The sequence below is a fragment of the Crocuta crocuta genome, unplaced genomic scaffold, assembly GCF_008692635.1.
Source record: "Crocuta crocuta isolate KB4526 unplaced genomic scaffold, BGI_CrCroc_1.0 scaffold377, whole genome shotgun sequence".
Taxonomy (NCBI): Eukaryota; Metazoa; Chordata; class Mammalia; order Carnivora; family Hyaenidae; genus Crocuta; species Crocuta crocuta.
The window spans coordinates 3,729,895-3,743,318 of NW_027528209.1; the positions used below are offsets into that span (position 1 = coordinate 3,729,895).

At 34.9% G+C, this 13,424-nt stretch overlaps 1 long non-coding RNA gene across 1 annotated transcript in view; it reads right to left on the reverse strand.

The window, feature by feature from the left end:
- Positions 1-13,424, reverse strand: part of LOC144222516 (uncharacterized) — a 169,815-nt gene that overhangs the window by 40,831 nt on the left and 115,560 nt on the right. Inside the window, exon 2 of the long non-coding RNA XR_013332418.1 lies at positions 13,079-13,170. This is a non-coding gene — a long non-coding RNA (uncharacterized LOC144222516). The remainder of the gene's footprint in view (positions 1-13,078; positions 13,171-13,424) is intronic.

The window sequence follows — 13,424 nt, forward strand, 5'->3', positions numbered from 1 at the left end:
CTTTGTAAATGTTTTTAACCATTTTAGAAGGTAATCACTGAGGAGTCATAATTACTATCTCTTGCTTTCATGATAGGTTTTATAAAATGTTTATACATTGCAACAAACTATGTTAAAAATTATACCATTCTCTCCTTAACTGCCCAAAAATATTACTTAGAAAAAGAAATATTTCTTACAAAAAGGTATGCCCAGGTGGCTCAGTCAGTTAAGTGTCTGCTGCAGCTTAGGCCATGATCTCATGGTTTGTGAGTTCAAGCCCCATATCAGGCTCTCTCCTGTCAGCATGAAGCCTGCTTTGTGTCCCCTGCCCTTCCCTCTCTGTCCCTGCCCTGCTCGCAAACTCTCTCTCTCTCTCTCTCTCATACACACACACACACACAAATAGTAAATAAACTGAAAAAAAAAATAAAAAGAACAACCTAATTTCAAGTATCCCTTCACACGCCAAAAGAAATATTCCTGCCTGCCCACATGATTTTGTATGTTTAGGTCATGTGATTGTACTTACTGTGGTAGAGTCATTCCCTCAGATAGTATATCATACTTGTTTCATACAGTAGTATAAAACAATTTTCTATATTCAAAGCGTCGCTTTCTATTGACTGCCTTGAACCATCACTGTAAAACAGAATTTTGTCATCTTACTGAATTAAATCATAATTGAGAGCACAACAATTCTAATTTCACAATCCTTTTATGGTGAATCTAATTAATAGCATTTAAAGGTCCTTAGGCTTGTATTATGCTTTTATTATCGCAATACTCCCAGAGAGCAATAGGAAGCCCCAAAGCTTTTGAAATACGACAGAGATTTCTACTGACCTCAAACTGCCTTAACGCTTGTAATTTCATATGCAAGGTAATTGCTTTAATGCTCTTTGCTGGTACTTTTGCTATCGTTTACATACTGTGGCCTCTTCTAGATACTTTTGTCCTATGACACCCACTAAATCAGACAGCCACAATGCCATGAAAAAAAGAAGACAGTAAGTCTGAAGATAAAAATGCATGCCAACCCGAGACTGGTAATAGAACGTGGAATTTCCTGTTCCGGCCACTAAGATCTTAGGCTGAAGAACTGCTTGGTGATGATGGCGGACGCAATGAGTAGAAAGGTCTTGCACAGCAAGGGCAGAAAGTTCTGAATGTTATGTTTCTTTTCTCCTCTGCCAAACCAGTGTACCTCCTCAGAGGGCCTCTGGAGGTCCAGCCCTAATTTTGTCTGTTCATTGCCATCCTGACCTGTCATCAGAAGGGATTCAGGAGTAGCTGGATATGAAACTAAAGGTAACTAACTATGGAGGGTAACCAGGAAATCCTCCATGACATTCTCTCATACTGTGGTTTAAAGTAGCACTTCCCCAAATGGATATCGCAGAATATATTCCTAAGTGAAGTGTCATGAAGGGAGCTGTTTCTGACCAAATGGCCAAATATATTTGAGAACCATAACATGTTGTGAAATAATAAAAAATATATATACTCGTCTCTTTTCCTGGTTCCTGACACAGAGTATCCAGAACCCTTGTAAATAGGGACACTGGGAAGATTTTTTGATTTAATTTGATGTTGGTTACTGACACAGACATCCTAAGACTTTTATTATTTCCTGACTAATGAGAGCATCTGCCACTGACCTCTTAGGTTCCTTGGAATTTCCTGGGTGAAAGGAATGTCTTTTACTCTAATGAGGTGACTCTTGGATGAGGGCTGGTCACCAGCAAGACCAAAGCAGGATAAAAACCTTGGAACTTTCAGACCCACCCCTATTCTTCAAAGCGGGGCTGGAAATGGAGATGATAATTCATCTTTCCTATAGACGAGGATTCCATAAAATTCCAATAGTAAGGAGTTAGGGGAGCTTCCAGGTTGGTGAACACACTCTTGGGCCAGGAGGGTGGTATACTCCAGCCTCAGAAGCACCTGCACTCAGAGCCCTTCTAGACTTCTCGGGACTTCACCCTATGTATCTCTTTATCTAGCTGTTCATCTTGATTCTATTCTCTATTATATAATAAAGTGGTAAATGTAAGTAAGCGTTTCTCTACTTGAGTAATCTGTTTTAGTAAAGAATCAAATCCAAGGAATGGGTCATAGGAATCTCCAATTTGCTGCCAAGTTGGACAGAAGTGGTCTGGATCTGTTACTTGTGATTGGTACCTAAACTGAGGAGCATATTTGTGGAACTGAACCCTTTAACCATAGGATCTGTGATGACTCTGGGTAGTTTCAGAATTAAATATAATTGCAGGACACCCAACTGACACTGCAGAGAATTGCTTCGGGTAGGGGGGTACCTCAAACATCCAGTGTTAAAACTATGTGTATGTGAGTCAATGAGAAAAAGGGAGTTTTTCCTAGGCACATCATTCCCGCATTGTGAATTCACAATGTAAATTTCTTCATGAATACTTATGCTGAAGAAATCAATGTTGCCAATTAAACCTATTAACTAGTGTTCAATGCATTTAACCACAGCATGTATTTTTCCTCTTTGTTACCTTTTTAACCTCCGACGGAACTAACATTATGCAGAACATACTCTGTAATAGGCTGGTCTGAACATCTTCCAAATTTATATATTACTTAGGTTTTATAGAGGCAACCTGTGTCTTGGGAGGTGTGGTGGGTATAAATTAGAGTGCCCGAATGAGTATTCCTATAAGTGCCAACTAAATAAACAACAAGAGAATTTTGATCCCTCTTAACTCCACAAAGTAGATCTTAGCTGTACATAGAGTTAAGTTTCATGCACCTTCATTGAAAAGCATTAATATTCTTGTCAAAGTCAGAATATGAGATATGCTGGGTTTTAGCTACTGTGAATGTTAAGATTTAATGATAATAATTAACACATAGTGGGAATTATTACAAAAAATGTTTTCCTCAAATTATCTCAGAAAATCCTTTCAACAACTTAGTGAAGGGGCTAGGATGGTGATATTATTGTATCTTTTTAAGAAACTGATATTTTATTTTATTTTCTGACCCTAAGGGGCCTATGTCAGTTATATTTGTGCATGCTATATATATGGTGCATGTAATAGAATAATCCTGTGTGTAGAATAATTCTGTGTCATAAGAACCAAACAGAGGTCTCAGTGTCTTTATGAGGCATGACCCTAACATTTCATGATGTAATAGATAATACTACCATTTGATGTCATTTTCTAAGACATAAAGTTGAAATTACATTGGCTTTCATTATTAGCCCCTTTGGAAATACATATAACCCCATCCAAATATGTTATTGCCTTTCTCTGCCTTTTTGGAGACTACTGATATTTAAGATAAGTCATGTCAGTTTTTCTTCTTTCAAAAAAAACTTATTACAACCTTTGGGGTAAAACTGGTTTGTTTAGGATTTTGGAGTTTTGTTTTGGTTTGTTTAATGTTCTTCCCAGAAATCAGCATAGCACTGGGTACAGGGAAGGTATTCCATGAAAGCCCTGATTTCCTGAGGGTCCTTGGGCTCATGACTCCATATAGTCTTATATCCAAGACTGCCATAAGACTGAACAATTTCTATTTCATTCAGTTGTTCAACTTTTTAAATAAGCTTCTTATTGCAGTATCACTGAGATAAGAATACAAATAAGAGCACGAAGCTCCATTTAATTTTTTAAAGTAGACATACAAGGTAATCAACATCTAAAACTACAATATTATCTATATAAATCCCTTTATGCCTGCCAGTCACTGTCCCCACCAAATAAACCACTATCCTGACTTCTAAGACGATAGATTTATATAAGGGAATCAAAATTTACATTCTCTTTTCTGTCTGGCTTCTTTCACTCAACACTATTTTTTTCTGAGATTCATCTATGGGATATGTAGCAGTAGTTTGTTTTAAGTGCTATGTAATAATCATAGTTTATGTATCCATTCCACTAGATATGAACATTTAAATTGCTTATACTTTTTGGCTTTTATAAACAGTGGTGCTACAAATATTTTTGTACATTTCTTTTGGATATATATACTCTACAGTGAAATCTCAGGTCTTAGAGAATACAAAAGGTTTTCTGCATTAAATACTGTCAAATTCTTTTACAGAGTGATTTTATCAATTTACTCACCACCCATATAAGATAATTCAAATTGCTCCCCATGCTCACCAACACTGGATACTGTCACTTTACAAACTTTAACCTATATGTTATGTGTCTGCTGGATTACTGTTGTTTTACATTTAATTCTCATCTTTGAGATATAATTGAGATGTAGTAAAATGTACCCATTTAAAATGATACCATGTTTGGGGCGCCCGGGTGGCTTAGTTGGTTAAGCGTCCGACTTTCGCTCGGGTCATGATCTCGCGGTTCGTGGGTTCGAGCCCCGCGTCGGGCTCTGTGCTGACTGCCAGCTCAGAGCCTGGAGCCTGTTTCAGTCTGTGACTCCCTCTCTCTCTGACCCTCCCCTGCTCACGCTGTCTCTCTCTCTCTCTCCTAGAAATAAATAAAACATTTAAAATAAAATAAAATAAAATGATACCATGTTTGATAAATGTATTCATCTGTGTAATTTCCATATGAATCAAAATAGCAAATATTTCCACATGAAAATATATTCCACATAAACTTCCTCAGAAAGTTCCCATGTGTCTCTTTTCAATCAATTCCCTCACCATCACCCCAGTAAACACGACCTGATTTCTGTCAGTACGTGACAGCACTGTTTGATGTTGGACATCCTATAAATGCAACCATATGATATGTACAATTTTTATGTACTTCTTTTATTAAAACCAGTGTTTTCTAGTTGATCTAGTTTTTTTTTATTTGTTTGAGTAATTCATTTATTTTTATTGTTGAATTGTATTCCATTATATAGATATGTAGTGTAATTTGTTTACCCATTAACCTTTTGATGTGTAAAGTTGCCTCAAGATTTTGTTTGTTAAGAATAATGCTGCTGTGAACACTTGCATACAAGTTGTGTGGTCACTAAGTGTCACAGAACAACTGATAAACGTAAGTGTCTATCAGTAGATGAATGGATAAAGAAGATATGGTCATATGTATCCAGAGGAATATTATTTAGCCAAAAAAAGAATGAGATCTTGACATTTGCAACAACATGGGTGGACCTAGAGGGTATTAGACTAAGTAAAGTTCAGTCAGACAGAGAAAGACAAATACCATATAATTTCATTTATATGTAGGATCTAAAAAACAAAACAAATAATAAACACAGAAAAAAAAAAAAAAAAGCAGAAACTGACCTATCAGTACAGAGAACAATATGGTTCCCAGAAGAGAGATGGGTGGAGGGAATGAGCAAAAAGAATTGAAAGGAATTAGGAGGTATGGACTTTCAGTTATGGAATAAATAAGTCACAGTGATAAAAGGTACATGGTATTGTACCTGTATAATATAGCCGATGGTATTGTAATAGTTTGGGTGGTGATGGATGGTAGCTACAACTTGTGGTAGGTATAACATATAGAGTTACTGAATCACTATCTTTTACACTTGAAACTAATGTAACATTCTTTAATAATAAAAAAATAAAATAAAATAAAATACCTATGAGGGAAAGGAAGTTTGTGGACTCAACATAACATAATTTACCATTAACATGATATTGATCAGACCTTGGAAATATTCAGATACATATTTGTTTTCAATTATTCAATTCAATTATTCTCCTTTCAGTTATACATGGCTAATTAACAACACAACTATTCCAGTATTCCTTCCTACAAAGGGGATATTTTAATAATAAACTCATATATTAACATTTCATAGATGAAATAGCTCCTCCTCCATTCTCACTTTCATGCTTTTTGTGCAGACTGATTCCTAAATGGAAAATATTATCTATGAGTATTCATAGTGATAAGTTAGTTACAAAGAAGAAGTCAATATAAATGAAGATATTAAAACCTCTTTAATCAGAAATGAAATAATATTTATGTCATGCTATGTTATTTCTGAACAAAGAGGCAATGCAGGATCTTCATTTATGCAATATATCCCAAATCATAACCACATATTATGAGGTAAATTGTCACTTTTTAACAACTCATTGTATGAAACTTAATGTAAGAGTTCTTCAACTATAAATAAACATTAACATTCTTAGTTTTAAATGAGGGGAAAAATTGTCTGAATATATCAAAGAACTTGTTTACTATGGTAACCAATAACAGAATGCAAGTTATAATTTTATAAACTTCAGATGACAAACAATGTGGAAAAAACTGGCATTGTAACAATATTCCAAAACTTGCCTATAAATTAGGGCCAGGGGAAATATAGAATTTTTGTACATCTTTGCAGTGTGCATTATTTTTTATTTCATTTTAATTACTCTCCATTACTAGGGCAGAGAAGAAAACAATTGCTGTCAACATTCTTACTCATTAAAGTGTTGGGAAGAAAAGAATCCAATAAACATCTGCTTTTATTCAATTGTATTAGTCACGAGAGGTTTTTCCAAATTGTGCTGTGCCATCTTTGAATAATTACAAATTTTATTCAACTGGGGAAATAGATAAATTAAAAGAGAATTAACGAAAATTTTTGACTCATCATAATTAAAATTTTAATATTTTTTCTTAGAAAGGGATATTTATTAAACATCAATGAACTCCAAAGGTAAAACAATAAAAAATTTCAATAGTGGCTCACATCCTTCTATAAATATTTTGATTTTTCCTGCTGTCCGGGGAAAAAAATCTCTAAAGCTTGCATTTGATCAAACTCCCAAATATACTACTAGATCTTGAGTCTATACTGCTTCATATCTTGTAGTTGTTATTAACTCTCTTTTTGTGTTGTTGAAATTGTTGTCTCAAAAAGAACCGACATTCCTAAGCATTTTATTCCTTTGGTCTAGGCGTACTACCCCTAAAGGCGTTCACCAAAGAAATATCATTTTGAAAACAAGAAGAAAGAAAGAAAAGAAAATCCAGTCAGAGAAAGACACATAATCATATGCTTTCACTCATATGTGGAATTTGAGAAACTTAACAGAAGACCACAGGGGAAGGGAAGGAAAAGGAGTTACAAACAGGGAAGGAGGCAAACTATTAGAGACTGTTAAATACAGAGAACAAACTGACGGTAGATGGAGGTGGAAGGTTGGGGAGATGGAGAAAATGGGTGATAAGCATTGAGAAGGACACTTGTTTTGAAGAGCACTGGGTGTTGTATGTAAGTGATGAATCACAGGAATCTACTCTGAAGCCAAGACTACACTGTATGTTAGCTAACTTGACAATAAATTATAAAACAAAATACAAAAATAAAGATAAAAATAAAAATTGTTCTGGTAAAAAAAAAAAGAAGAAAATCTTGATACTCACATCTAATTAGGAAGTCATAATAAACTTCACTCAGAAATATCTCACATGAAAATCTCACACATGTAATTTCTAGGGAGTATTCTGGGAGACATGCCCGATGTTCTGAAACTATCACAATCTGCAAAAAATAGATTAACTTGGTTTTTAAAATTAAATGAAAGGAAATGCTTGGGCTGATATTAGGGAAATGAGAGAAGTATTTTGTCATTACGACTTGGGTCTCTTTAGAAGTCAACATTACCTTTTTCTAGTGGAAGAAATAATGGAGGTTATATTTACAAAGGATTTAACTGTCCACTCTTACAAGTATAAACCTAGTGTTGTTGTTGTTTTTTAAAGGATATTTTTTTTAAAAGGATATTGCTAAGAATGTCAAATCACAAAGTTTAAACAAGTCTTAGTGATTTTTCTTGCACAGATGAAAATCTTAGTCGTTTAGTCAGGGCAGAAATTAAATTCAGGGGTACAGAATAAGATCAATTAAATGTGATTCTAAAAATTTATAGAAGTATAAAAACAGCTTGTTGTTTCTAGTTCTATGGCTGAAGAAAATTTCCCTTCCCTCTGCTTCTTCAAATCTCACCACCAACAAAAACCAACTACTAGCTAAAAGAAAACATTCCATCCTAAGGGAAACGAGAACACTGTCATGGATCAAAGAAGAAATCTAAGATCACTTACTATATACTGTTAAATGATAATCAAAATGAGAGATCAGGGACAATGTACAGATTTCCCCATAGTTAAGGTGGCATACAAAATGATCATGATTAATTAAGAGATTCAGAATCATCTAGAAAGATGGGGGGGAAAAAACCCCTGCAGAGATCCAGTTTGAGATCTCAAAAGGGTTGGGAAGATAGCGATAAAGACCATAAAAGAAAAAGAAAAGAAAAAAAAAGTGTGTACAAAAACAAAATAAAGGCAGTGGATTACTTTAGATCCCTATCGATCTTCTAGTCACTACATGCTCAGTTTGAACCCACATGATTTCCATTTGCAGCAATTACCATTCAAAGATAAGTCATATCATGCAAGAAGTTCACATATCACAGCATCATATGATCTCAATATTAACAGAGAATAGGTTTAGAAAAATTTTATAAGCAGAGAATAGTAGGGTGAGTATAGTCCTCCATACTTTCATTTTTCTGTAATACAGGATGGACAAAAATGTTCTGTATGCATCAAAGCCATATTTCTAGGATACGGGGTCTGGCTAGGTCAGCAAGTGAGACGTGCAACTGAGGACTTCAAGAGTGAGACCAACACCATGTTGCCTATTTATAGGTAAGCCTAACCTGAGGAATGAGGAACACCTAGTTTCTCTAAATCATGGAAACTTCTTCTGTAGGGGACCAGGTAGTATACATTTTATACAGAAATACAGGCTGTATATTCTCTGTGCAACTACTGTACTCTGCTACAGCAGTACAAAAGCAGCCATGGGTAGTATACAAACAAATGAGGGTGGCTGTGTTTCAATAAACTTTACTTATGGACACTGAAATTTGAATTTCATTTAACTTTCATGTTTCATGAATTATTCTTCTTTGGATTTTTCCATCCATATAAAAATGTAAACACAATTCTCAGCTCAAATGCCATTCAAAAACAGGAAGTAGGCTGAATTTGGCCCTCAGGCTGTAGCATTTGCTACACAAAGGAACGAGAAATACATCAAGTGAAGTGTAGGCCCTAGAACAATCCTCAGGAATACGAATACCAAAATTCAAGATATGCAAACTAACAGCCCTGGAAACAACGTTACATACCAGGAATATTGACATGAGCTAAAGACCTTGGCTCTCTGCAGACCAGTTTAGTCCACTGCACCAGCTCTCAGCTAAGCTATCCAAAGGGGGAAGGCCACCAGAGCCATGTAGTTGTGTCTTTCATTAAGTAATCACAAAAGCTCTAACAGAAAAGCCACACATTAAAGCATGCTTTTTATAGAAGATTGAAAGCATTAAAAAAGTCCAATTGAAGAAGAGACATTATAAAAAGAATTATTCAAAGAAACCTAGATAATGTCAGGAACAGAAATGACAGGTAATATAATCACTTTTAATGTTTAAAATGGCAAGAGAAGGGGCGCCTAAGTGGCTCAGTCAGTTAAGCATCCTACTTCGGCTCAGGTCATGATGTCGCGGTTTGTGAGTTCGAGCCTTGCATCAGGCTCTGTGCTGACAGCTCAGAGCTTGGAGCCTCTTTCAGATTCTTTCTCTTCCCCTCTCTCTGCCCCTCCCATGCTCATGCTCTATCTCTCTCTGTGTCTCAATAATAAATAAAAATGTTTAAAAATTTTTAAAAAATAAAATGGCAGGAGTTACAAATGTTCAAAAGGAATACAAAAGACAGCAAGGGTTGGAAATTCCTAGATCTTAGGGGAAAAAAATTAAAGTGAACAATAAAAACAGGATGGTTCTGAAAGTCACCTTAAAAACATAATATAAAAATGAACATAATTGAAAACAAAGCCAAAAGTGCAGTGGATAGGCTGAAGTAAATCGCATACATAAAATAGCAGAAAACAAAACATGAATGTAACTATGGAGAAACATGGATACAACATATGATATTACACTACCAACGTTCCCTGACTTAACAATGGTTTTTACAATTTTTTGACTTCATGTTGGTGTGAAAGTGATACACATTCAGTAGAAACGGTACTTCAAGTTTTGAATTTTGATGGTTTCGCAAGCTAGAGATAACCAGAATGATGTCTTATGATGCTGGGCCGTGGGAGAGAGCCACAGCTCCCATCCAGTGATGTGATCAAGAAGGTAAACACAAATACACTCATGACCATTCTACAGCCATATGACCATTCTGTTTTCTACCTTCAGTATAGTCTAACAAATTACGTGAAATATTCAACACTTTAATGCAATATAGGCTTATGTTAGATAATTTTGTCCCAATGGAGGTTATCGTAAGTGTTCTGAGCAAGTTTAAGGTAGAGTAGGCTAAGCTATGATGTTTGGTAGTTGTATTAAATGCATTTTCAATGTAACAGTATGTTCTACTCACAATGCGTTTATCAGTATGTAATCCTATCACAGTCAAGGAAAATCTGTATATATAATTTGTTTTCCTGAGAACAGCAAATAGCACAAAATCAAATTAGTACACAGTTAAACTGTACTGCAACATGGGAGGCTTCACTCTGAGTCTCACAGTGTTCTCAGGAAAATGGATACAGAGGGATTGATTGATATAAATGTATTAATTCTGGTAAATTCCTCAGTCTTTAAAGATAAAGGAGGAGGGGCATCTTGGTCACTCAGTCGATAAAGTGTCCAACTTCAGTTCAGGTCATGAACTTGAGGTTCATGAGTTTCAGCCCTCTGTTGGGCTCTGTGCTGCCAGCTCAGAGCCTGGAGCCTGCTTTGGATTCTGTGTCTCCATCCCTCTCTGCCCTACTCTCTCTCTCTCTCTCTTTCTCTCTCTCAAAAATAAGTAGATATTAAAAAAAAATTTATTCCCATTAAGATAAAGGAAGAATCACATAGATAGACATGAATGAACGAAAGTGTAGGTATCATTCAAAGGGGATGTCAGGTAGTTGTTAGAGGTCTCCAAAAAAATATTCAGTTCCAGAAAAAGTATAGAAATATGTAAATTTCTAAGAAACATTGTTTTCCCAAATTTATATGCAGGAAGTTATCCTTTATGTTTAAAGTTAAAGACAGAACTTCTCACTCTTGCACAGTAAAATTTAGCCAAACAAGAAATAATACAAAATAAAGAGCTGAGGAAAATAGAAACTATAGAAAAAGAATGCTTGGTGAGAATTGAATCCATTTATGCCAACACTAAAGATTAAAAAAAAAAAACTAAAGTAATTTTAATTATATAGTCTACTGGGAATGTTATACTTTTTAGAAATGTTAAAATGATAATATAATTAAAAGTAGAAAAAAAGAGAAGCTAAAAGGGTAAATGTGGGAGGAAGTATGAGTGATATTTTCCTCATATTTCTTAGCAAGGAGTCAAATATTTTTCAATCTTGAAATATATTGTTAAAAATAACTCCTTTTAGACATGCAGGTATCAAAATATTACTTATCAAGTGCAAATGCTCAGTATGTATTACTGAGTGTGCTCCCTGAAAAGGAGGAAGTAAATAATGGAAAAAAGAGAGAGAGAGAGAGAGAGAGAGAGAGAGAAAGAGATTGAGATTATAAGACCAGGAAACAAGAGATGTGGAATGGAAAACTGTCAGCTTTGACCATTCAATCCTTCAAAATTCTAGAAACATGATAAAGTCTCATAGTATGAGTCCCATCTTCCTGGAGGTACAGCTAAGAACACTTGTTTCTGCAGCCAGGATCCAGCAGGCAGTAGCTTTCATGAGTCTTCAGTTTCAAGGCAAGTAATGTAACAAACCCAACTTTGTTTAATTTTGTTGTTGTAGTTGGTCTGTTGGGTTTGTTTCATTTTTTTTCCTGGAATGGATGGCCAAATATGTTCAGACTGTAGTAATACTTGTCCAGTAACATTTCCACCATCTCAGATACGACTGACAGAATTGCTGGTACTATGTCTTACTCACACTGGATCTTTGATACATTTCTGCATATTACACATTGAATATGAGTCACAAACATAGTCCTCCAGTTCTCACACTTGCTGTGTGAGGTACACAATATTTTTTTTACTAAATTGGACATTTTTTCTAAAAATAAGAGAACCTAGGGGCACGTGGGTGGCTCTGTTGGCTAAGCGACAGACTCTTGATCTCTGCTCATGTCATGATCTTGTGGTTTGTGGGTTCAGCCCACATCGGGCTCTGCATTGACAGTGTGGAGCCTGCTTGGGATTCCCAGTCTCCCTCTCTCTCTGCTCCCTCACTTATGCTCTTTCTCTCTCTCAAAAATAAATTAAAAAAAATTAAAATAAATAAAAATAATATTTTGTTAAAAATTTTGTTATTCTCATCTAAAAGCAATCTTTAAGAGGTATGTGTTGCATATGCACACACGTGTGTAGCACACATACAAACACACACAGGCTTAGTAATTCTGTAAGTCTCATTGTAGGTCCTTTTCTTCAGTTAAAGTCAAATCATATTAAGCTTAATTTTAAGCTTAAAATACTATGCATGATGCTATGAAACTGTCTTAAACTCTTCCTATCTTTTACACAGCTTGTGTGTGAACAAAGGGAGATGAAGCTGATGGTCACCAAGACTAATTGTTGAGTGATGGGTGCTGAGATTTGCAGTAATATTTGTTTTCTTTTCTAGAACTTTCCATTTTGTTTTACTTTTCTTTCTTTTTAAACATATGTGTAGGTATTTTTTTATAAAGGCCATAAAATAATTATACCAAAAAATGGTATATATAAGTGGCTTCATTCAAAATATTTATTGCATACTTAAGATTTTCCCTGTGTAGGCAACTGATCATATGTAAGTGTACATTGGTATGTTTATGAATGCACTTGTATGCATGTATTACTTAAGGATCACTGGAAACTAGTCCAGTGTTTAAAGTTTTTTTCTATTCTTTATTATGTATTCATACCTCATTTATTACCTGAAAATCATTGAGAAATGTAGAGGCCAAAATTTCATATAACTATAACTCATTACGGCAAAAATTAATACCTCTGTATACGTATGTATTTGTAAAGGACATATACGGCATTTCAGAAAGAAAATAAGACAATTTAACATTCATTGTCTGAACGTGCCAAAGCCTTCCTCTTCATACAAAAAATCAGAAATAAGAGAAAATATATACACTTACTTTCTTTTCAAATCCAAGAAGTCATGAATATCTACAGAAGCTGATCTCCCGTAGTAATATGCAATGCTAAGTGCTCCATACCCGCGAACAACCTGAAAGAGATTGCACTCTACATAATTATGCAAATAGATTTTTTAAGAAAAAGAAAAAAGCAGAAATGACAATATGCTAATATGGCAGCAGCATTGAATACGATGAGGATTATTAAAATACAAAGTGTTTGTTCATGCCCATAGCCTTTTTTTACTTAATATTTTTTCCTGGCACACATATCTCCAAAGGAAATATTCAAGAAAGAAAGCCCTCAAATCATAATTACCATAATTATACTTTTTCATCTTAAAAT